At 41.5% G+C, this 24,484-nt stretch overlaps 2 protein-coding genes across 14 annotated transcripts in view; one reads left to right on the plus strand and one right to left on the minus strand.

Moving 5' to 3' along the window:
- Window positions 1-24,484, minus strand: part of spdi (split discs) — a 132,526-nt gene that overhangs the window by 18,361 nt on the left and 89,681 nt on the right. For both annotated transcript variants that reach the window (XM_017168762.3, XM_017168760.3), the window contains exon 12: window positions 16,843-16,909. The gene's annotated coding sequence lies outside the window, so the exon portion shown is untranslated. The remainder of the gene's footprint in view (window positions 1-16,842; window positions 16,910-24,484) is intronic.
- Window positions 1-24,484, plus strand: part of Appl (amyloid-beta-like protein) — a 62,518-nt gene that overhangs the window by 4,059 nt on the left and 33,975 nt on the right. The gene's annotated exons all lie outside the window — the stretch shown is intronic.

Genomic DNA, 24,484 nt, shown 5'->3' on the forward strand with positions numbered 1-24,484 from the left:
TGGCTTCTGCTTTTCTTGACGACGTGCCTGGCCTTAACAATTTTCCACAACCATCCTCTGTCTGCGTATATTTTTCCCTTAAATAACTCAAAGCAATTTGCCTTGGCAACGGTACCCAGAAGTGGACCGGAGTAGGAAGGACCAAGGACCAAGGTTTTCAAGACTGGAAGACTAAACTTTTTTTTTGTGGCAAAACAAAAACCTTATCAAATTCATATACATGCGAGTGAGCAATGGGAAGGAAAAGGGGGAATGCCTGCTGCTCCTGCCTGCTCCCACTTCAAGGATCCAAATCCCGGCCAGGAGGGGGGAGCAGTTAAGCTGCTTTATGCTCCTTTTTCCTAGCCTTTCAGGTCTCTCCCTCTCTCTTGTTTTGTATGCAGGCTGCAATTTGTTTTTCGCTTTTCTTTCAGGGTCCACCTATAGCCTAACCTATCTCAGTGTCCTGCTCCTGCTTTACCACCCTATTTTGATACCCTTCTCCCGCTGCTCTCCTCTCCCATCTCCCTCCTTGACCCTCTTCCCCTTTTGTTTGGCTGATACTTTAATGCCGCTATTCATGCTTGTTCCTTGTTGCCTGCAATTTATGACTGGACTTTGTCCAGCGACCAAAACCTGGTACACCCTGTCATCCTGTGGTAGCCACCCATCCCCACCCTCTTGCAGGACCTGCCGCTGCTCACACCATTATCCTTGGTAGCCAGCCGTCAGCCGTTATCAGTGGCACGCATCGCCCGTCATCGTTTTTGTGGTCGTCAGTGGTTGCTTATGTGTCGCATGTACCTGGCACCAGAACCAAGTCCTTGTCAGACCAGCCCCCTCTTCCTACCCCCTCTAGCTACCCCTAAACCCCCTCTGACTGCATTTTTTCTCCGCCTTTTCCACACTGTTTTCTGCTTTTTTTTCTGCGTTTTTTTTCAGCTTTTTCCTTTTATTTTATTTTATTTTTTTGAAGGACTTCACGTTCGCATGTCTGACTCATCATCCTTTTGGGCCAGGAGCGGGCAGGACTAGCTCACAATGTGCAATATGCAATATGCCCGAGCATCTACCCAAACACTCGATGCCATCCCCCACTCACTACCCACCCTACCCCCTGGGCAAAGGGAACACGCAATCGCTGCCGCTGCCAAACAACCCATACAAAGTCCCTTTCTCCCCGGTTACCAGGACTTTCAAGGAGAGAGATAGAGAGAGAGAGAGAGAGGGGATTGGCCGGGTGTCGTTGGCCATTTGATTGTCGGCTGGGAACTGCAAACTGTCGGCCAACTTTAGTGGGAACCCCCGATGGCAAAGCGGCCAGGGGGAAAGACGGGGAGTGCAGCTTGGAAACTCGACAACTGGAGAAACCCCCCCGTCCAATGGCACTGCGAGTCAACTGAATTAGTTGGTTCGCTGCTTTGGCTGGCTGATAGGAGCAAGGACCAAGGAGATGGGGGGGAGGGCACAAGGACTGGCACTAGGACACCACTGCACACCCTCCCCTTGCACCCACCCACCACCTTCCTCGTGAGTCACCCGCTGGGCTTGGGAATGAATCATTCGGGAATCCGGGAATTTGATGCAGTGCCGCCGCCGTAACGGAATTTGCCGCAGCCGCAAAAACTTTTCTGGAATTTCGCGATTCGATCCAAAAATGCCCCACTTCAGTATGCACATTCTGCAGTCCCCCCACCCACTGAATCTCCTCCTCCCACCTCCCCTCCGTTAGGAACTTCATTACCCCAAGCTCATCCGCACATTTTCACATGCGGAATGCACGAGCAGAAAAAAAATGAATAATAATAATACATGAAAGAAAGGTAACTTGGAAAGGTCCAAGTTATTTATACCCTTGTCAAATAATATTTAAAAATTTATTGATATTTTTTATGATTATTTTTTGGACTAATCAAAGTTTAAAAAAATCACAACTAAGTCAAAAAAGCTTGAAATTCAATTTAGAAAACTATTCTGTGCTAGTTTTTTGTAGTTTTACACATCTGCATACAAAAATATTACATTTTATGGAATCAAAAATTTGGTAAATTTTTTAGACAATTTTAACAATGTAACCCCTTATCAAATTTTGAAAAATGGGTCAAATTTTTGGGAAAAAATCCAAATTTCCAAATTCTGTAACTCAGTTAAAAATGAATGATATACAATTCTGAAAACTGTTTTGTGATAGTTTTTTCCAGGTTTACAAATCTGCTTACGAATATATAAAACTTATTAAATTCAAAATTTTTAAATTTTTTTACAATTTTAATGATGTACCCCCTTATCAAATTTTGAAAAAAAAATTTTCAAAATTTTTTTTCTCCCAAACATGTCTAGATCGACTCGATTTTTTGTGCTGATCACGAATATATATGATTTATAGGGTCGGAAACGACCCCCTGACTGCATTCCAAGCTTTTGACTGAAATTACAGATGTCCTGAGAAGAATTCCCTTTTTTTTTTGGAATTTGTAAGAGTATTTATCCTTTAAGTTAAAAAAATATATCCCTGAAATTAAAATACCCTGTAAGGGTATAAAAATGTACTTGCACAAGGGTCAAGTCAAGTCGCTCCGTGTCCACTTAAGGCATTGAATGTGGCCAGAGAGCCAAGTGGAATCTCTAGTAACTTATTAAACTTATTGAATATTCAAGCCAGTAAGTGGGTCCCATTTTATATGAGTTATTCCTTCAAAGTTATCCTGGTTTTTCCTGACAGTGTACTAACTGATTCTCGTTTTTGGACGGTGTCACCACATGGGGGTCGGTCGGTGTTGCTGCAGCCAGCAGCAGCTTCAATGACCACAGTTCGTGATTGGGTTAAGTTTTGGCTTCAATTGGGTTTGCCGCTGGTCAGCCGGAGTAAGTCACTTACGCAGTCTCAGTTTCCACGCCCCACGCTGTCATCGTTAGACCCCAGTTCCAGTGTCCTTAGTCCCCATGTCCATGTCCATGTCCTGCCTGTCCGTTCATTAGTTGTGGTGTCGATGTCGCCACACGGACACACGGGGAGGGTAGAGAAAGGGGAGTAAAGGAGTAGAGAGTAGGGAGCACGGAGCTGGGTAAAGGAAGTTAGAAGTAGGGAGTTTGGGAGCTTGGGAGCTGAAAACTGTAAGCAGTGTTGGCTGTGCAGTGAACCCCGACTATCCTGCTTTCCCCTCTTACTTTTGTTTGTCCAGGTCCTTGTCCAAGTACACCCCCTCGTCCTGGCCCAGCCATGTCCATGTCCTGTCTCTGTATCTGTCCTTTGCAACTCGTTTGGTTTTGTTTCGTTTCGTTTCGTTTGGTTGGGCTCGGATCGGATCGGATCGGATGGGTTTAGGTTTACGTATTCGTATTCGTCCTCCATGTAAACCTCCTTCTCTTCTTTAGCTTCTCCCTTGTAGCCTTTTCTATCACCTCCTCCCCTACCACCTCCTCCTCTTCCTCCTCCTATACCACCTCCTCTTCCTCCTCCTCCTCCTCCTCCTCCGTATCCTGTTACAAAGCATTTACGCTTCAATGATTTTTTTCGATTATGCATTTTGCTCATTTCAACGTTGACAAAGGAGGACAAACGGACTAGGGCCAAGGGACAGAGGGACATAGAGACAACATAGAGACATAGGGACATGAACGTGAATGTGGACGTGGCTGTGGATGTTGGACATGGCCACAGACCCACCCGGACTGGCTTAGGCTAATGTGGCCATTGTCTGTGGCTCAGTTGATGTGTCAGAGTTGCAGGAATTAGGGTTAAGTGCTCCTGCCGAATGCCTTACCGTGAGCTATGCTCTGTCCCTGTCTTTTGAAGGGGCTCTTCAATCGCTGGGCGCCCATTGCTTGAGTGTTCGAGTGGCTTCAGGGGCCTTTGTGTCAGGTGGATTCATGGATTCAGGATTGAGGATTGAGGGATTCAATGCTATGGGGCCAAAACGTGGGTCAACAACTTGTATCCGGCGGCAAGGTGATGGCGATGACGATGACTCTGCCACCAGCAAACCCAGCTGATAATGATAATCATCATCATCATCATTATCGTTGTCATTATCATTATCCTCCTTTCCAGGCTGCAATAATAATAATGACGATGACTCACAATCGAGCAAATGAACCAGAATGAATGACAAACGTAAACGAAACGAAATGAAAGCCAAATGAAAAGAAATGGGTGGAAAAGCCGGGGAAAAAGCCGCATAAAATGTCGCTGGCAGGGGCCAAAAAAAAGAAATAAATAAATAAAATACAAGAAAAGGTGGAAGGTGGCAAGGTGGCAAGGTGGAAAGGCCAGGGGATATTGCATAGTGAGGGGTGACTAGCAAGGGACACATATAAAACCTGGCCAAAAGGGGTGGTGGTTCACCCCCAAGGCGGAAATAAGAGTCATAGGTTGGGAATATACAGAAAATAAACAGAATATATACACAGAATTTATACAGAATTTACACAGAATATATATGGTTGAATTAAGGGTAAATGATCTGGTTGAATTTAAGCTTGATCCCTGAGTTGTGTTTGGTGTAGGTTACAGGCGACTAAGGTCAGGAGAAGATACTTTAAAAGAGGATAGATGTATGTGTATACATCAGAAAATATGCCCTGGGAAAGGGAATATATACAAGGTTATAACTTTAACGGGGAGAAAATATATCTTAAAGAAACTTAATTTTGAGGAGAATTTAAGGAGATTTTTTCGGAGAGTCTTAGGAGAGTTTTAGGAGAGTTTTAGAAGTGTTTTAGAGGAGAATTTTCGGAGTATTGATGAGAGATTTGTGAGTTTTTTTTGGAGACTTTTAGATGAATTTTCAGAGATTTTTTTTTAGAATTTTGGGAGAATTTTAAAAGAACTTTCGGAGTGGTTTAAAAGAGTCAAGGCAGATTTTTAAGATTTTAAAGAGAATTTTCGGAGTGTTTTAGGAGACTTTTAAGAGAATTTTCTGAGTGGTTAAGGGTATTTTAGGAGTGTTGTGGGAGTATTTTAGACAGTTTTATATAAAATATATAAAATATATAGAATATATAAAATGAAACGCTTAAGTTTTACACATACAACACCTTATACCTTAGTATTCCAATTTATAAAGACTCTATAATAGTTTATCCCAACTACCAATGGTTCAGGTTCCCCCCTAAAAAACCTGCTTCTCAAACTAAATAGCTTTCTGGTCATGATAATAAATCCATTAAAAATATATACGTATATATATTTGTAATATGTAAAGTAACAGAGAGAAGACACATTCTAACCAAGACAAATGAGTTCTGTTTGTGCTCTGCCCCCTCCCTTCCCCTCTCGTTTGTTATTACTAAACCTAAACTATCCCCAAAGTATCCGAAAACTATCGCTTACCCTGCACCCATCCACCTTCCAATCACGAAAAACATCATCCTTGCTCACACACACACACACACACACACACAGCGAAGAAGAAGAGGAGAAAAACTTGGCCAGAGCGGGTTTTCCGAGCTGGAATATAAAAAAAAGTTCCCAGCTCCTTTCTTGATTCAAGCCCCCCGTCTCCTCCCTCCTCTGGCCATCGCATTTGTGTTGCACGTCTTTGGCACAGCCGTGCGGTAATGTTTTATACATTTGTATGGCAAACATTTACGAGAGGCAAAAACTTCTCGTTCGCTTCTCGCTTTTCCGAGGAAAACGCAGGGGAAGAGTCGAGGCAAGGCGAGGCGAGGTGAGGTGAGGCGACAACGTGCCGGGCTAAAATTGTGGCAGGTGCTTGAATTTGGCATTTTGTTGACTGAGCCTGAACGACTTTTCTTGTAGCCTTCCTCCACCTCGGCAGGCACGTTTTCCCTTTGCCTTCGTTTGTCCCTTTTCCCTAGAGTTGCCCCCAACAACAACAACAACAACAACAGCTTCTTCTTGTTCTAGTGTTATTTTCGTGGCAGCAGCAGAGCCGTCGCATGCATTATTTGTTCCTGATGGAGGGGGGTTCAGAGGAGGGGGTCAGGTGTCACCTCCCCATCACTTTACCCCACTTTAGTTTGCCGCTGATTTCATTTGAGTAGCACGAATGGCACTTTCCCAATCGCAATTCGCAATTCGTACACAGCGCCCCTACTCCTGATGATCCTCCTGACTCCTCCTGGCTTATAGTTTCTCGTTTCTCGCAAGGATTTGGGTTAGGTCGGAGGAGCCCTGATTCGCCGCATACGCTGGGCATAAGGACCAACTCGAGTTGACTTGACTTTTCCACTCGAACGAGCCAAGAGCAGGGAATGGCTACGACTTGGACTGGAATCCGGAATGAGGAGTCAGGACTCAGGACTTAGGACTCGCTAGTCCTAAGGAATTGGGAATAAGGAATTTGGAATTCGCAAACAGATGGAGCGCCGGGTAGCATCATCATTATCGATGGTGTCATTAGCAATGAGCATCGAGTGGAGTCACTCGAGCGGCTTCCTTTGGTTGCCGGCAAAGTGTCCTTTGCATTAAATCATTCACAACGAAAATCTTTTGTGTAAGCAGGATGGGGAGAATAGGAGAGAGAGAGAGAGAGAGAGAGAGCGATGGAGTTTACAGCTAAATAATATTCCATATACAGGGTTTCTATTCTAGAGTTCAGCCATTAAGTACTCAATCAAGTTCTGGAGAGCTTTAATCCGAAATCAAGGATATAAAGGAAGCAAAAACCTAACCCTAAATATATATAATCCTTTTATAAAAGCTTAGCTAAGCTTTATATTTATTAAATTCCATATCAATTGCCTTAAAATTCCTTTCCCATAATCAAATTTGGCCAAGCTCTCTGGCAGGATCTCCTCCTAAATACAAAATACTATATATATAGTATATATATGGGGTATAGCCAAACAAGCTGCTAATTACGTGACCCAATTAATTCTAAACACACATCGCCACACACACACACACAAACACACACACGAACATTTTTGTTGGCTTTTCAAATGATTTTCCACTGGTTTTTCCGTACTCGTATTTTACCATTTTTGATGCCTTTTCATTTGTGGACTCTCTTCGCTGCCACAGGAATACTACTGCGAAATACTGTGAAAAAACCCGAAATGTTTATTTGAAATGTGTGCGGGCAGGAAATACATTTGCAAAATGCTCCTTGCTCCTGGCTCCTGGCTCCAGCAACAACATTTAATTTTGCTGCTGCTGCTGCCGCTGCCGCTGCTCCTCCTTTTTGTGCCGCTCGGAAAATCCAATTTTATTTGCATTTTCATTAACAGCAAATAATAAAACGGAAATATGATTTTTATGCCATTCCCATAGCAGCTGCTGTGTGCTCTGTCTTCCTCTCTACCTACCTCTCTCTCTCTTGCTCTTCCTCTTCCTCTCTCCTTCTCTTGCCACCTGACTCTACCCATGTTGCCATGGCCACTACCAACCCACCGCCCACCGCCCACTTCCAGGCCATTACAGCGTGCATTTCCGCTTTTTTTTTTGGCTTTCTGCTGAATGAGCTTACTCCTCGCTCTGCCCTGCCTCTGCAGTGCCTCTGCTAGCACCTCTTCTGGGTGGCTCTTCCTGCTCTCCTCTCTCCTCTCCCCTCTCCATCCCCCTGGAAGTCCTTGTTGTTGTCGTTGCTGGGTGATTATAAGCAATTTGTGTTATAAAATCGCAATATTGCATTTTCGGCTGTGTTTCTTTGGTCCTTTCGAGGCTCTGGGCTCTGGGTTCTTCCTCCTGGCAGTACCTGTGCACTTTCCATTTTCCCCACATTTTCTGGCCGATTCCTCGATTGGATTATTTTTCAATTGGCAGCAGAGTTTTCGTTCGCTTCCTTGGATTTCCCTGTGGGCCATAACGAGTTTGAATCATTCAGGCGCTCGCCTTGGGTGAAATTGCATTGCCAGGGAAAAAAAAGGGAATTTAAATGGAGACAGGAATGTACAAGAACATTCAAGAAAATGCAAGAAAGGTTAAATAAAAGCAAAGGACCTTCAGGAATTATTTTTGTGTGTTGTGTAAAAACCATGAGTAATATTATTATTAAATTATACAAAACCTAAAATCAGTTTAGTAAGGATATCTTCTACTCTCACTCTTCTCACTCTTCTCTCTCCCATCTTTTTCAACTTTTAAATTCCTGCATTCTCTTATTCACTTATTCATTCCGTGCTCATTTCATTCATCAGCTGAGTGCTGGCCAAGCATTCCCCGAGGATATCACTGCTGGACATAGTCCGCCTCCATTGTCAATCGATTTCCGTTTCCGGGGGAAAGTTCCAACCGAGCAAACAATGAGAGCAAATCAAAGGCCAAGCCAAAATGAAACAGAAAAAAAAGTCAGAAAGAAAGTAGCCAAGAAAGTCCCCCGCTGGCAACTTCGTTTGACACTTTAATGCATCCGCATCCCCTCCAGCTTTATCCTCCTCCTCATCATCATCATCAGCATCCTCCTGGTGCCCAGTTCATGTCCCGGCATATTCCCCAAATCCCATTTGGCTATCAGCATGCCGGCAGTCAGTCAGAGGCGTAGCTATGAGGGGGTGAAATGGGTGGCACACACACACACACATGGACTGGCTGTTGTTGTCAACCGACGACGCCCTTTGAGGGCCATAAAAAGTGAGACGGAGGCGTGAGGCGCAATATTTGCCACATAAAATTCGCTATTAAATTAAATTTTATTTGCACATTCATTCAAAACATATACATACAACCCAAAAATATGCCCCGGCACGAAGTGTAAGAAAAAACGAAAAATCGTGCCAAGGAAAATTGTAAGAGAGGAAAAATGGAGCCGAGCCGAGTTTGTTGCAAAAATTGATTCGATGTCAGATTTTATGACCGCGTTTGCAGATAATGAAATTTATTCGCAAAGGGAGAGAACGGGGTTAGACAAATGGTTAGACGGTTAGTCAATCGCCCAGTCATTCATTCACTCATTCGCCCGTTCAGTCATTCAGTCAGTTGTACGTGCAGACAGCTCGAAGGGAGGTGGGGAGAAGGAGGAGCAGCCAGGATACAGACTACAGGATACAGTTGGGGAATGATTAAGCGAAACAAATGGCTCTGGGAAAAGTAAGACAAAATATGTGCGTTTACATCGGCATTGCATTCGAATGAGTTCGGTCACTGATGAATGTGAACGAAATGAATATTCAGCAGTAGCAGCAGCAGGGATGCATATTCAAAGGTATTCGAATTCGTATTCGTATTCGTATTGGTATTCGCTTTAGTAATCGAAGGATCGATGTCGCTCACGTTCAACCATGAATTGTTAATGGTTCACAGCAAGTTCATAGCACTTTACGAACTTCGTTCGATGGCTAGCTTTTCGGGTATTTGCAAGTTATCACCAGATTCGAGGCAACTACAGGGTTCCCTTTGAAAGTTTTTAGTGCCAATCGATGGCCACAAATAGCGCATGACTGGATTTGGGCACTTAATTTGCGCATTTTCGGTTTGTAATTCCCAAATCTGCACACAAAATTTGCCACAGTGTAACTCTGTAGAGAGAAATAAGTAGTCAAGAACTAAAAACAAAGAGTCCTTAAAAAATAAGATGCATAACGACCTCAAAAAAACCAATTGTGACTTCTATGCTTGCACCAAGTTGAAAGCAAAAATATTTAAAATGCGTTTAAAATATTTGAAATATAGAAAAATATATTTAAAATATTTAAATTGTATTTAAAAATATATTTAAAATATTTAAAAATATATTTAAAATGTAATTCATAACTCCTCATATTTCTGCTAAAACCAAGTCTTAAAATGAAACAGAAAAACTGCCAAGAAGCCTTGGATAATACCTTGAAATTCTTAAGGCTTTTAATTCTTATGTTTTTTGAATTCATTTAATATTTCTAATTTGATTCCTTCCCTTCCCTTTGAATAAAATTCATATTGAAGTTAGTATTTCCCTCAGTGTTGGCTTTAAAGCAAAGTTTATGCGGGGATTTAAATAAATCGAAGTTTATTGCGCTCGACTTTGCCGGCTGCTTCGTCTATTTCACACCCCACAGGGGGTGTCTTAGAGTCAGGAGGCGCCGCCATGAATCATCTAGACTGGCCTGTGTCCTGGCCTGGCTGGGGGGCTTGAAGCGGAGACCCATGCACATGCCAGCTTTGGCATGCAACCACAGAATGCGATCTGCCTTCTAGCCTCGACGGCGGACTTGGACTCTGACACGTTCCGAAATGGAACGGAAAATGGAGCCGCAGTCGGGGAATGTGCTATAGGGAGGGATATATATACATATGTATGTAGAAGGGAGTTCTATGCGGAGGACGCATATTGTTTTGGGACCCCTTGTTGGCCTCGTCTCACTTAATAAAATAATGTTGTATGCGTTGCGGCGCATAATGGCTGCCACACACACAAACACACATGCAGACAGCTACCCAGTAGACAAAAACATTGCTTATGAGATTGAAAACGATAGTTTTGCGGATGTCCGAGTCAGACTTATGATGGGCTATTGGCAGAAAATGCTGTAATTTTCAGAACCCGAATAAAATTTAAATTGCGAGCCTTTTACGACTTCTCATTAGCGGTTTTAAACCTGAAAATTCGCTATACTCCTGCGCTATTCATCCGCTTGCTCGTCCGTTTTTGAGCATTTAGCGAAACTCATGCGGAAAATGCAACACTTTATACGAATTTAATATCTTTAGCGGATATTTCTTGTTTATATCTGCTCCTTTGTCTGCTGGGAGACATTAAGAGAGGCAGACGACACACATGCAGCTGGTGGCGTCTCTATTAAATTCATCTGTGCCACCAAATTGCCAGAGCAGCAGAAGCAGCAGCAGCAGCAGCAGCAAGTTAATGGCCAGCCCCAAGTCCCCACTCCTTCGTATATTTGCCTTTGTCACTGGGGTTCTATTAGGCGCACACATACATGTACTCACACATCCTAGGATTACACACACACACACACACTCACACATGCTGTACTTTATCGCTTAAATATTTCGAGTGTCTGCTATGCAGGGCACATACCACGGGCATAATGTGCCGCCTGGATGCGACAATAGCCGCCAGATCCCATCAGCAAGGATTGCTATAGCTCCACCACCCCGAAAAACAAGACAAATTTTTAGTGCTGCAGTCAAAGTAATGACTTTTTAACGTCTCGCATGCGCGAATTCCTCGTCTAGTTTCATGGCGCCTCCGGGTGGACAGAGAGCTACTGAGCAAGAGGTCCTGGCAATACGTATGTATATATACGTACATATATGGTATGTACTAGGTAACCATAAAAGTCAATTGCCATTTAAGCGCTGATTTGTGCGCTTTATTGATTAATGTCCAGGCTGTACATTATAGCACTATACACATAGTGTACTGTGCGTAACTGTACCCCAACCCCCAAAGCTATACACGTTTTTTTATCGATAGTTTGGGTATATAATCGAATGTCTTCATCGATGCCTCAACGCACTTTATGAACTGTTCGAGCGTTAAATTTGATGATGTACAACATTTGACCCACAAAACCCGCCGCTGGCTTCCTTTTATTATTACATTCCTGTGAGTGTGTGTGGGTTGAGCTATAGAACGTGTTGGAACGTGTGTGGCCAGCCAAGCAGCAAACGAGTAAACTGAGTGGAAAAGACACAACTAGCAGGGGGGCTGGGAATTATAAATTTATAAAAAAAATATATATATATATAAAAAAGAAAAAAAGAAAAGGAGAAAAATAGAAAAAATAGGAGCAGACATAGCAGGACTTTGACTTGGGGGGGGGAGGCGGTAAATTGAAAGCATTCCCTGCGGTTGTGTGGCAGCTAAAAAGTTCCCATTCAATTTCGATTTTGTTTTTAAGCCACTCGAAAGTCGAGCAAATCAAATACACATACTCAGAGGAGATGCCACGCCCATAGAGCAGGAGGAGGAGCTGGAGCTGGAGAGGCGGAAAAAATGTTGTGTGTCGTAAATAAATCGGACAAAGAATGGGAATGAATGCAAAGGCAGGGGGGGGGGGGAAGCTCTGCGCACAAAAGTGTGCTACAAAATTGTTTAAGCGAGTGTGTGTTCTGAGTGTGCATATGTATGTGTTTGTGTGTTTGAGGAGAGGGGATGATGCCTAACGTAAATAAAACTGTATTGATATCGAGCCTGTCTCCCTTGAACCCAGCTCGGCTCCTTCCTCTTCTGCTGGTGTCACATTATGGGCGTTGAGTAAAAAATATTTCAGGGAAAAAAAAAAAGAAAAAAAAACTGAAACCCAAACCAGAAAACCCTTCAATACAGGCATATGTGTAAGTTTAGTTTTTCACACACACACATACAGAGAGAGAAAGAGAGAGGGAAAGAGCGATAAAGGACTGCAAATGAAAAAGGACCCTCGAAGCGGGGCACAAATATGGTGATTGAGTGGCGACTGCATCTGTTGTGATTTTGCGGTTGACAGTCGAGTTAATTTGCCCATTTCCCCTCCTTCAGTTTCTCACTTGTCGTCTCACTTCCCACTTCCCACTACTCACTTCTCACACTTCTCAATTTCTCCATTTCTCCCCCCCATTTCTCTATTCTCTGCTTTAGCTCTTTCCCTTTAGACTTGGGTTAAGCAGCGTCAATCGCTTTTTAATATCCCTTCTCAATGATACGGAAAATTAAGTGGTTAACACTGAAAGATCCATCCCTCTTCTCACTTGCCACGACTTTTGTTACCAACTGTACACTAGCCCTATGATGATGATGATTTTTCGGAATTAAACCCTTTGCCTGTCAAGCTCTGTTGGCCAAATCGATTGTTTCAAGTTTGGCCGGGTCATGACTGGTAATCAACCTAATGTGGGTTTTAGTCGAGCTTATTTCTGATATATACACATATATCCATCTGAATGGCCCCTTTTTTCTCCTACTTTATTGTAAAAAGAGAGCTTTCCCTTACTTGTACAGCCAGTTGCTGGCTTTTATGGTTTTTACAGGTATTTTGGCTTCAAAAGGTATCAAATATCTTTTGTGTTCAATTAAAATTTAAATTACAAACTTGGTTCAGAATGAATATACATAAATACCGTTAAAAAAGGCTTCAAGGGGATACCAATAACTAATGAATGAGAATTTAAAGGCGCTTTTTGAAGGACTTTTGCCAAAGATATCGATATCTTTGTAATGAAATTTACAAATTCATTTTTATAGGCAATAAAATAATAAAGAAAACAGGGTTTTACAATTAAAAATACATAAATAATGAATGATAAATAAGGCTTCAAGGGGTTATCGATAGCTAAAATATATCGATTTCCTTGCTGATGCATGTAGAAATTAATTTTATTTCAAAAATAAAATCTCTAGCAACTCAAAGAAACTTTGAATAGTGAATGCTTTTAGCTTGTACATATTTTTCAGAGATATTTGATATCTCTTCCTTTTTTGCCTTGACTGGCAAAGTAGAAAATCGGCAGTTGTTGTTTGTTATCGATAACCTTTAACCTGCAATCGATGGCCCAGAGAAAAGGCTAGCTTGTTGACCTCTTATCAAAGGGAAAGGCAAAGGCAAAGAGCCGAGACCCAAATCCAAATTCCGGACTAAAGCCAGAAAAACCCGAGACCCTTGTGTGCAGGCCTGCACATGAGTGTGTGTGGTGTTTGAGCTGTGTGTGTGTGTGTATCTTGTGTGTGTTTTGTACTTTGTGGTGTTGGCCAAATGTTGATGTCGACGTGTTTTTAATTTAAATTTTTCGCCTTTTCAACCCGCCGCCGCCGCCGCCGTCGGGTTACTCGTTTCGCACGATTCGGCATTATTTTGTTGTTGGCCCGCTTTTCCACTTTCCCCACTTTTCCACTTTGCCACTTTTGCCGTTTAGTTATTTCGCCTATTTGCATTTATCTTCCCTTTTTGTGGGTCTCCCTCACCCCTGAAATAACTTTCGGCCACGATTTTCCCATGTCCAAAAACGTGAATGAAGTGGAAAGTGAAATAAAAATAAAAGGGGCGACGAGAAAGAAATGAAAAAGTGGGTAATATGCATATATACAATAAGGAGGAGAGCGAGTCTTTTGGCTTTAGCTTTGGCTTTGGCTCCCAGATCCCTGATTCCGTTTTCGTCTTTGTATTCATAATTGAAATGAGTTTCGCTCTGAATATAAACTCAATTTCGTTTTGAGTTAAATGCGGCCTGGGCCTTAAGCTGAGGCTGAAAACTGAAACTGAATCTGAATCAGAATCTGTTTTTGAATGCGAATGCGAATGCAAATGAATGCTCGACCTTGTGTGGGGGTGTAGTGGGTGTGCTGTGGGTGTGCTGTGGGAGTGGACATTGTGCAACAAAAAAACTATTGTTTGGAGGGAGAAGGACCTGCCTGGGGCACAGCGCAACTTTCTCAAGAGTTGCTAATGCTTGAGCTTTATCTGCGCTCGCCTTATGGGCCTCCAGGGGAAGCTCTCTGTCTCTCCCTCTCTAGCTCCCTCTCTCCCCTCTGCTCTCTCTTTCTCCCTCTTACTCTTACATCTCTTTTTCTCCGCAATGTTTGTTAAACTTTTGGCCTTGTTTGGTTGAGGGAAAAATACATTTTTGGCAGCCTTTTCAGCCTGGAAGCAAGCCACCACCCAGCAGACAAAAACTTTGTTTATAAAATTGAAAACCGATAGGATTGGATTTTGTAGCAGCAAATTGTATAATTTTCACAACCCGTATAAGATTTCAATTAGGGAACTTTTACAACATCTCATTAGAGAGAGAAACTAATGCACAAAAATGCAACACTTTATACGTATTTAATATATTTAGTATACATTTTTTTGTATTCTTTGTTTGCTGGGCAACTGCTTTTGGCACCATCACACCATTGCCACCCATTTTTGTGGTAGGTTCTCGTTGCCGGCGGCAGATTTCACCACGCTTTTTCGCATGTGTCGAGAAGGCTGCCTGTGGCACCAAAAAATGGGTGAGTTCCAAGAGGGTGTGTGGGGTGGCACAGTTGGGGTTAAGCGGCAACGGCGGCGGCGGCGTCGTTTGCTGCTCGTCTATTTTACACAAATTATTTTGAATTTATTTCGGTTTTACCTGTCCCCAGGACCCAGCGTTTGTGTGTGTGTGTATTTCTGTAGTATACTTTTCTGCTTTTCCAAAAAAAAAAAAAAAAGAGGTTGAAGAAGCAGCAGAAACCAATTTCAAGCATTCATTCAAGACGCAACTGAGCGAGAGAGATGGCAAAAAGGGTGTTTTTGTGAGGGTGTTTTGGCTGGGTTGGGGGGTTGTGCAGGTTGGGGGGGGGGGGTATTTAAGCCCTCAGGCTCTTTAGCATAGTGACGACAGCAGCAGCAGGAGCAGTAGCAGGAGCTTTGCTACCATCCCCCTGCCGCATTCCTTAGCAGGACTTTGAAATACGCTTCAAATTTACTTTGATATCCTTTTAATTTGTTGTCCCGTCCCTTTCCCCCACACCGGGTGAATCCTCCCCTTCCCTCACCCCCTCTCTGGGTGATGAATGGAGAGAACAGTAAACTTTTGTTATTCTTAGCCAGGAACCGCTGCAGCCCCGCCTCTGTGGGTTAGCAGGGCTTCAATGTCTTAATTAGAACATTGTTTGCTGGAAATTCTCTCAACTTTTTAGGGAGGAGAGAAGGAAGATAAGGGAGAGGGGGGCAGAAAGGAAATGGGGAGAGGGAAAAGAAAAGGAAAAAGTATATATAGAAGATATCCAGGTAGGGGTTGTGGGTGGTTGCACACAAGTTCACAAGTTCAAAAACCCCCCTTGGGCTTCACGATCATAACTTTAATTGCAAGGACACTTGGTCGGAATTCCCTCAACTGCATTTACAGCTTTCCACCGCCCCTCGCTCCAATGATAGTTGAGGGCCGTCATAAAATACCACCCCCCCTTTTTGGCAATTCAGCCTCAGAGACCAGCGACTCCTTGGCGTATGTGCCACAAAGTTGTTGAACCCAGCAAATTGCCAAAAAAAGAAAAAAAAAAAAAAAGAAAATAAAGCTGGCAACAAAAGGGGGAAGTGGAATATCGATTTTATTTTATTGACACGAAAAATTGCGCCTTGAAATATATGCAATGCAAAAGTGGAAAATTCAAGCGAAGGGCCAGGACATGTGGGGGCACAACAACAACAACAACAACAACAACAACAACAACAACAACAGCAGCAGCAGAAGATAAGAGTCATAAAAACGCACACTCGTGTCCTTTGGAAGGAGGTTGTGCTTGAGTTTGGGTTGGGGGTATTTCTTAACTCAACAAGGGAGCAGCAGAGGGTCCTGCCTGAGCCCGAGCGAGACAGCAAGAACTAACGATTATGATGATGACAACAGCAGCAGCAGCAGGACCAGAGAGCAGGACACCAAAAGCTTTCTCGAAAATATATATACCCTGCCTTTCTCTGATGGGATTACGTGAAATCACATCAGCAGCACAACATGCTAAATTTCGTTACCAAAACAATAAATTCTCTCTCTCTTTCTCTGTGTTGCTGATTCAATAAGTCTCTCAAAGCAAAAGGGATTGCGTGGAAGAATATGTAAAAGGATATGTGTAAAGTGTCAAGTCTACAGATGAATATTTAAATAGGAAATGGATTTTTATAAATGTATTTTTGTAACTGCATTATGGCAAAAGAAGAAATAATAGAAAGCGTACTTTGGATAGCCAAAGATTCGACTTGTGTTCAAGTTTTAATATTTTTCATTGCATTATTAAGATATTTGTAGTAACCATTTCAAGTCTTTACTTAAATATTTAACATTAAGCACACATTTCAGTAGAAAAATCAATGTTAAATGAATGTTAAATGTTTCAATTAAAGTCTTAAAGTGTTTATTACAAATATCTAATTAAAAGTGATAAAAAATACTTGAAACTGTTTGCCTTTTTTTTCAAATTTCACAATTTTTCATTCGCTTAATAAAGTGTTCTTTGGTACCCCATAAATATCTCCAATTTTACTTTATGTTATAATTAAAAAATAAATATTTTTTGGTACTTATCCAGGTCCTCTGATTGAATAATCTCCTTGATTTCCGATTCCATACTCTCTCCATAGCGCTAAGCTGCAAAGAAGACGTGAAATATTCGGTTTTTTATTTTATTTAAAATTATCTATATTTTAAAAGGTAATTTTAATTAATTTAAATTTTTAAAAACTTTATAACTAAGCAAAAAAAAAGCATCAAATTCAAAGTAGAAAGCGTTTCTGTGCTAGTTTCTTCTGCATATCAAATTTTATATTTTAGAAAATCATATTTCATCAATAAATCGAAATCAATTTTTTACAATTTTAAGAATATAAAATTATAACATTTTGAAAAAAATGAAAAAATGGGAAAAGGTCTAAATTTCTAAATTCTGTAACTCATCTAAAAATGCATTAAATTTAATTTGGAAAGCGTTTTTGTCCTAGTTTTTATGGGGTATAAAAATCTGCATACTCCATTTAAGGGGTTTTCCAATTTTATTTTTGGACAATTTTTTTGCAATTTTCATGATGTAACCCCTTTTAAAATTTTGAAAATTTCAAAAAAATTTGTTTGTTCCAAATATGTCTAGATCAATTCAGTTTTTGATGCTGATCAAGAATATATATGATTTAAAGGGTCGGAAATGACTCCTAGACTGATTTTTAAGCTTAAATTATTAATATCCTAAGAAAAATTCGTTTTTTTTTTAATTTTTAAGATTATATATAAACTTAATGCTTATGAAATTGAATATTAAAGAAACCTATATTAATATTATTATATATTATAAATGCTTTTATCAAGTTCTAGAGAGTAGAATTCTACGCTTTTGAATTTTTAAAGGGTATTTATCTTTGGGGGTAAAAAGACAACCCAATGTCGGGGGCAAAAATGCCAAAATAAATGACACTGCGACAAAGTAAACTTCCTAAAAAAAAAAGAAAACCCCCTCTCTCTGTGGAAACCCCACTCCTTCACCCCTGTAAAAAACCAAGCCAGAAGTGAGCAACAAAAAAATACTAAATCACCAAAGGAGAAAGCGAGAGGGAAAGAAAGGAAATTACGTGTTGGATTCGCTCGCTTTCTTGTTGTTGTTGTTGTTGTTGTTGTTGCTGTTTCTTGGCATTTCCTTCTGTTATTTAGGTTTTTTTCTGTTTATTTTTTTTTGTGTGTGTTTTTTACTTGTTCTTGAGGGTTGCTTCTCGGCGTGTTGTTTCGCTTGTTGTTTTTTGTTATTTGGTGGATTTGAAGTAATGCAGACTTTACAGATTACAAGAAGAACAATGGGGCATGAGAGGACATGAGAGGACATGCTGAAGGCGGACAACAAAAGCGGGCAACAAATCCAAAGGAAAGCCCCATTCGAAATGCTTAATGAATGAGCAGAGACAAAAAACGGAAATGAAAAGAATAAAACCAAGAACAAGCTAGAAAAATACAGAAGAATCGGCCTCAGAAGAAGCTGAAGCAACAATGGAGGGCAGAAGACCCATCCGCCAGGAGGGAATGACACACAAGGCGACAACATTAAGCTGCATAGGCAACCCTGTCATCTTGCCAGGCGAAAATGCATTTCGGAAAGGAGAAGCTCGAGTTCAGATTGGGCTTCTCCTCCTCCTCCTCCTTCTCCTTCGTCCTCCGTCCAATTGGGATTTGCATTGCTCCCATTTTCCAATCCAACGGCTGCTGGCAGGGATCAACTGCGATTGAGGCCCTGAGACCCCGGGGCTCAACTCGATTGATATCGATTGCAATGCCTCGGCGCAGTGTACTGTAATCGATGAAGTTTCATTAGCAGGAGTGTGTGTGGCTCCAGTCAGGGGAATAAATATAAACGATTTTAAGCGACAATATGGACATTTTGACATATACAAGAGATAATGCTGTCCTTTTTGATAAATATATGGTGATTATTTAAGGGCTCATATCGATAAATAATAGATAAATTGCTTTAAAAATGAATCGAATTATTGTCTTCTTGTAGTTTTTTGTTGTTGTTGTTGTAAATAAGAAAATACAACCGTGAAAAAATACTTATAATTTTGTTGCTAAAATCCATTAATCGATTTAATAAATATCGATATATCATTACCGTATCTAATTTCAATGCAATATAGCTATATAAAAATCGAAATTTCTAAATTGCGAGTGAATGTCTGTTGGATCGATATTCGGTTTTAATTATCAGAAATATTTTTTGTTTATTTTTTCTTTATCGATATTTAAACGATAAATTTAATTTACTTTCTATTTTTAAAAATATAATAAATTAAATTTGAACACACTTTCGTAATAATATAATTACATATTAATATATTAAATTGAGGGTATGTTTTTCACATTAACATGTAATATTTTCGATTTAAAAAAAATCGATATAACAAACTTTAATGATATTTTCGATACGATATTAAGCGTAATATTTGTATCTTGACAAACATTCCCATTTGTAACTCCTGAGCTAAAGTACCATTAAAATGTATCCAATAATCAACAAATATTACTCAAATTCCATAGTAAAAAGTATCATAAATGCCACCCTTGGGCTCTTCAGTTCACAATATCAGGATCATAACAATTCAGGATTACTTTCCCCTTTTCTTCTACCACCTCTCTCACCCAGTAAGCTTAAGGGGATTCCCCACAAAAGTCGCCTGGCTGTGTAATTTGGATGCCATTCAAAGTGTCCGAAATCCTGAAAGCTGAAATTGCATATTCCGCCATTATGAACTTGTTAACGCTCCACCCAAACCACCCAAGCACCCAGCCAACCAACCAACTAACTAACTAACTAACTAACCCTGCACCCAGCCCTTGGCAGGCGTCACTAAAAATTACGTCAATTAAAGTTAATTGTGCTAATTTTAAACATTCCTACCCTGCCTCCTCTCTCGGGTTTACTTTTCCATTTCAATTTTTTGTTTTTCATCTTATTTTCTTCTTTTTTATTTTTTTGTGCAGAATATGCACAAATATTTGGGAGGCGTGGCCGGGGGCGGGGGCTTAAGTAAGAAAACAAAATGGCGTCAAGCTGACAAAAGCAACAACAAAGGAGGGATTTTTCCGGGGGGGTGGAGGTGGAGGAGGTAGTGGGGGGAGCAAAGCGCAGCTGGAAAAGTTTCTGTTTAGTTTTTTTCTCTGATGCTGATGCTGCCGCCTCGAAAATGGAGCTCGTTTACTTTTATCAAAATGAAGTTTGTTTTTCCTACTCTCTCGCCGTTTGCTGATTGTGCGCATAATGAGCTGGGAAAGCGGGGAAAAGCGAGGAGGCAGGCTAGCTGGCTGGCTGGCTGGCTGGCTGGTAGGAAGGATCATGGCCAGGACCTGGACCGAGCAGGACCTGCAGTGGACAGCGGCGGCGGCGGAGGTGACAACTAGAGGAGAGAGGGGGAAGAGCTGCACAGGCAGCGGAAAATGTTTAAAAAGTTTTGTGACCTTTGCCCAGGATAATACATATATATATATATATCATTTTTTTATTTTCTCCTTTTTTTGGGAATTTTTCTTTATTTTTTGTGAAAGCAAAGAGCTGACAGTAGAGGGCCATTCAAAGTTCGTGTGCAGAGGTGTGAAAGTTGACAGCAAAGTTCATAAAAAGGAACAATTTTAATTTATTTTATTTACACGGCAAACTCGAAACTAAACGGAGGGGCAAGGAAAAAGGTAAAGGGAGGCAGGACTTGAGGCAGGATGAGCCACCAATCAGTCAAAGGCAAGCTTAAAACTCTAAACTAAAACACTAACTAAAACGGGGATGCAAATGCAGATAAGTCAGCCAAGGTGTCCAAAATAAAATCAAGGGATTTACGCAGCCTTAAAACTGGGCTCACACACACCCACCCACTCCGGCTTGCCTTTCCTCCCTGCTTTTCCTCCCCCTTTCACCCGAGTCAAGGACAAAGCCTTGAAGTAAAACTTTTGCCTCGCCCAAAAATCCATTTAGAATGAGGAGCTTCCCCGAACCTTCCGCCACATTTTATAATGGCATTGCTCAAGGAAGCAGAAGCCGAAGTAGGAGAGGAAAAGGAAAAGCACCGGGGGCGTGCGAGGAGGTGGTAGGGAGCAGGACCTCCATAAAAGGAAGAAAGAATTACGCCGGAGCATATGAAGAATTTAATTAAAGTTCATTTGCTTGGCGCTCCGCTCTGCCTTCAGGAAGCTTCTTTGCAAGTTGATGAGGAGGAAGGAGAGCGGGATAAGAGAGAGGGAGGCAGATGGACGCAGAGGTAGGAAGAGCAAGGACGAGGTGCCATTTCCGCCTCAAGTAATTGCAGTCAGCAGACAGTAGAGCCAAGCCCATTAACACGCCCCAGGAAACGCAGCAGAAAAGCTTATTTTTTGTCGATATATATCGATCTATTATCGATTTTCAATAATCATCCAATAAACCCCTGCCTCAGCTCTAGCTGTGATTATTTTTAAATTGAAAGATTAAGATTCTAAAATAGACTAAAATAATAACTGAAATAAATTTCATTATCTTAATTTTTTTTAGCGAAATATACCGATTTTATCGATATACAATAATCAAGGGATTCTCCTGTCTAGCTGCCATTATTTTTTATACGAAATAAAGATGCAGAAAAAGTTAAATATATATAAGAGACTTTTTCTAAAAGAAATATTTCATTATCTTAATTTAAGAACTCAATTTTCTAGAACTTTTATCGAAAGCTAAGGCACTTATGAGCAATTAAGGCAGTTAATGTCATTTAATTCTTGGCAGCTGTTTATCGATTGATCTGCCTTCGATTCCTGTCTCCCTTTTATCCTGAGAGTGTGTCTCCTTCTTTGAGGCACTTAATTAAAATGTCTCAGGAGTTGGGAATCTACTGTTCCTGCTGCTACTCCTGCTCCTGCTTATTCCTGCTTATTTCTGCTCCTGTTCTTGCTCCTGCTCCTGTTCTTGCTCCTGCTCATTGCCTGATGTCTGCCCCTTCAGCTTAAGTTATTTCGATACGCATCCTGGCAAAAGCAGGAGAAACCGGCATAGTCGAGGGCATAAGTTCTGGCCCCTTGCCGCTAATCTTTTCGAGAAAAAAAAAGGAACAACAGCACAGAAAATAAAAGGCACGAGAAGAAGTTCCTTTTGCTTCTTGCAAAAAAGTTTAAATTGCATGTCTGTCACGGTGGGTGTTGGTGTGTGGTGTGTGGTGTGTGCAGGGTGTGTGTGTGTGTGTGTGTTCCAACACCTTGTAGCTGTCAACGTTTCCCTTCCTCTTCTTCCCCCCTTTTTTTGCACTGCTTTACTGTTGGCCAAATTGCGCATACGCCCCATGTGGCGGCGGGAGAAAAAAAGGATTCGCTGGGCGCCCGCTTCTGTTTGTAATTTATGCACGTAAGTCACGCCCTCAGCTCGCCCTTTGCTGCTCTGGTTTATACCAGCCAGGATTCTTCTTTGTCTCCCCCTTTCTCTTCCTCCCCTCTTTAGTCCTTTTTCCAACTGCAGTTTCGAATGAACACATTCATTGACTCCACGCTGGGAGCCAGGATAATGAGAAAAACGTAACAAGAAAGGCAAGGGGGAAAACTCGAAATACGAAATACGAGTTTCCACACACACACAGGTCTGATTTAATGAACTAGGTAGCTTCCCAGGATTTCCCTGCATTCTCCTCTTTCTCCTCCCCTTTATTCCGCCATTCAATCATGGCATTTATCCGGCAAGTGCTCGGTGGTAATGAGTGTGCCAAGTGCTACGACGCCTTAAATCGACGCTTATCAAAGCCACTGCGATTCATTTTCCAACTCAGATTTGAGGAGTCACTTCTGCTGCTCCTCCTGTTTCACATGTCCCTTATATTTCCCCCTCTTGTCCCTTGTGGTTGCAATTATCCTGTCAGACCTAATCGCAAATGGGTCAACATCTCATCCTAGCAGGGACACAAAAAAAAACACTCTACGAAGCAGTTTTTCAATGGGCAATCAATCAGCTTAGAGGATCTCCAAGGACTGGCAGAATATAGGGCAGCCTTAAAGAGAGGCTTAAGGAGCTCTTTAAACTATAAAGATTTCATAATGAATCTCTAATATATTTTATTGAATTTAATTACTGGAATTATAGTTGTGCCCCATCATTATTTGCACTCTGCCACAAGCTTACCAACTTACTGGAAAAGGACTTTTCCAGCTCTTCTTCTTCTTCTCCTCTTTGAAATCCCAAAATCCTCAATCTGCTTCTGAGCTTCCACGGAAATTCTATTCCAACAGGGGCATAAATTATGCACACAAATTTGTTGCTGGCTTCGCCATTGTTGCTCTTATTTGCTGGTTTCTTTGAGCTGCCAGCTTCCAGCTCTCAGCTCCAAGCTGGCTGGGTTATTAAATACCGGATAACACACGCAGTGCAGGACGAAGGACGAGCAGAAACTTGCTCCGATGATTAAGTATCTTTTTTGGCTAGGTAGGATACGTAATATCCGAGTGTATCTTGTGTGTTTGTGTGTGTGTGTTTCGCAACAAATTGAAAAAGCTTTCCGTTTGGCTTACGCTCGTGCGATTAAAATGAATGCGAAGCAAAGGAGTTAAGGACGAAGGACGAGCGCAGGAGGCACAGAGTGGGTGTGGAGTACTGGAGGTACTGGAATTAGTCGCTGTCAGTCGCTTGGCAGCTTGGCGGTGGGTAAGGGGGAAAAGTTCTCCCTGGTTTGCCGGCGAAAGCCATTAGCTCCAAGTGTTGTCGAAGTCGCCATCTTGGAACACGCACGAGCTTGGGTTCCGCCTCAGTCTCCTTTTGCTCCTCCTGCTCCTCCTGCTCCGTCCTGCTGAGCTTCCAATTTCAATTTGTTGGCCAGGCCAAAAGTTATGCCAAAAAGTATGCTTTGCCATAAACTCGCACACATGCAATCGCCTGCCTGCCTGCATTGCCTGCCAAAAGGGATCCTACTCTCTCTCTCGGCAGGAGTCACTTAATTAGTTTTCACAGTTAATTGAATTGCAAAAGAATGCAAAACCCTATCGTCTATCGTCAATAACGTCCACTTTTGACTTCCTTCACTTGGAGAAAAGCCTTTGCCATTCGAAACTAGAGGTTTTCAAGCTTAAAATTAAATCACAAAAATGTTTTATAATAACAAAAGGCTAAGAAATAAAGGAATCAAAGGATATTGTGACATGTCAAGACTTGAAAAGACATGAGAGAAATATTTTTGTAGTTTTAATATAATCCAGAAGTAAGATCTTCACTTAGTTTTGGATTAAACAAAGTGTATTAATATAATAGTCAATTATTTTATACCCATTTTCCATTAATTTCACCAACTTCAAGACACTCTATACCCCCTTTTCTTTCTCTGTCTCTGCCTGACTTTTCCCCGAAAATTTCTCCTATTTTCCTTCCCTTAGGTTTTTCCCATTCGAAACCACTTGCCTGCCATAATTTGTTGATTAGTTTTTTGTTTTTGGCAGCTTTATTGCATTTTAGTCCCGACAGTTTTACCCTTTTAGCCTTATTTCCCTTTACCCCCCCTCCCCCTATACCTTGTGTGTTTTGCGGGCAACTGTACTTAGTGGAGTGAGTATACAGCTGTCTGTCTCGCTCTGCTAGCCTGCACTTTCAGCCATCCCTGTCGCACCCGATGCTGGCTGGCTTACGGCTTTCCGGCCTGCTGGTCCTGGCTTTTTGTGTAAAATTAATCATATTTATTATCGAACGGAGGCTTTAAGCCT

The sequence above is a fragment of the Drosophila kikkawai genome, chromosome X (genome assembly GCF_030179895.1).
Source record: "Drosophila kikkawai strain 14028-0561.14 chromosome X, DkikHiC1v2, whole genome shotgun sequence".
In the NCBI taxonomy this organism is placed as follows: domain Eukaryota; kingdom Metazoa; phylum Arthropoda; class Insecta; order Diptera; family Drosophilidae; genus Drosophila; species Drosophila kikkawai.